Genomic DNA, 800 nt, shown 5'->3' on the forward strand with positions numbered 1-800 from the left:
ATCTCCTGCCTCAGCCTCCCGAATAGCATGGATTATAGGTGGCTGCCATCACGCCCGGCTAGTTTTTGTATTTTTAGTAGAGACGGGATTTCACCATGTTGGCCAAGCTGATCTCAGACTCCTGACCTCAAGTGATCTGCCTGCCTCAGCCTCCCAAAGCACTCGGATTATGGGCGTGAGCCGCCACGCCTGGCCAGAAATCCCCTTTTTCTTTCTCCCACACAGCCTGTCCTTCCACCTCCTTTTGCCTCAAGACCGTTTCTCTGAACATTTCCGACATACTCCAGCCCCCTTCATCTCGCTTGCCTCTGAGCTCTCTGCAGCATGACTTTATTCTTGCCATACTTGGCTTCGTGCTGCGTTATTCTGAATTATTTGAGACCAGGCCTCTTTTGTATTCAGCTCTCTGTCTCCAGTACCAGAGCCCTGGAGCTGCCATGCATCCCTCAGTGTCTGTGGGACCTGCCAGGCCAGCTGTGGGAGTCAGGACTAGGACTGATCTGAGCAGAGCCTTCATGTGGTTCTTTTTTTTTTTTTTTTTTTTTTTTTTCGAGATGGAGTCTTACTCTGTCGCCAGATGGAGCGCAATGACGCAGTCTCGGTTCACTGCAACCTCTGCCTCCCGGGTTCAAGAGATTCTCCTGCCTCAGCCTCCCAAGTAGCTGGGATCACAGGCAGGTGCCACCATGCCCAGCTACTTTCTGCATTTTTAGTAGAAATTAAAATATGGGGTTTCACCATATGGGCCAGGCTGGTCTTGAACTCCTGACCTCAGGCAATCTGCCTGCCTCGGCCACCCA

The sequence above is a fragment of the Colobus angolensis genome, unplaced genomic scaffold, assembly GCF_000951035.1.
Source record: "Colobus angolensis palliatus isolate OR3802 unplaced genomic scaffold, Cang.pa_1.0 Scaffold539, whole genome shotgun sequence".
In the NCBI taxonomy this organism is placed as follows: Eukaryota; Metazoa; Chordata; class Mammalia; order Primates; family Cercopithecidae; genus Colobus; species Colobus angolensis.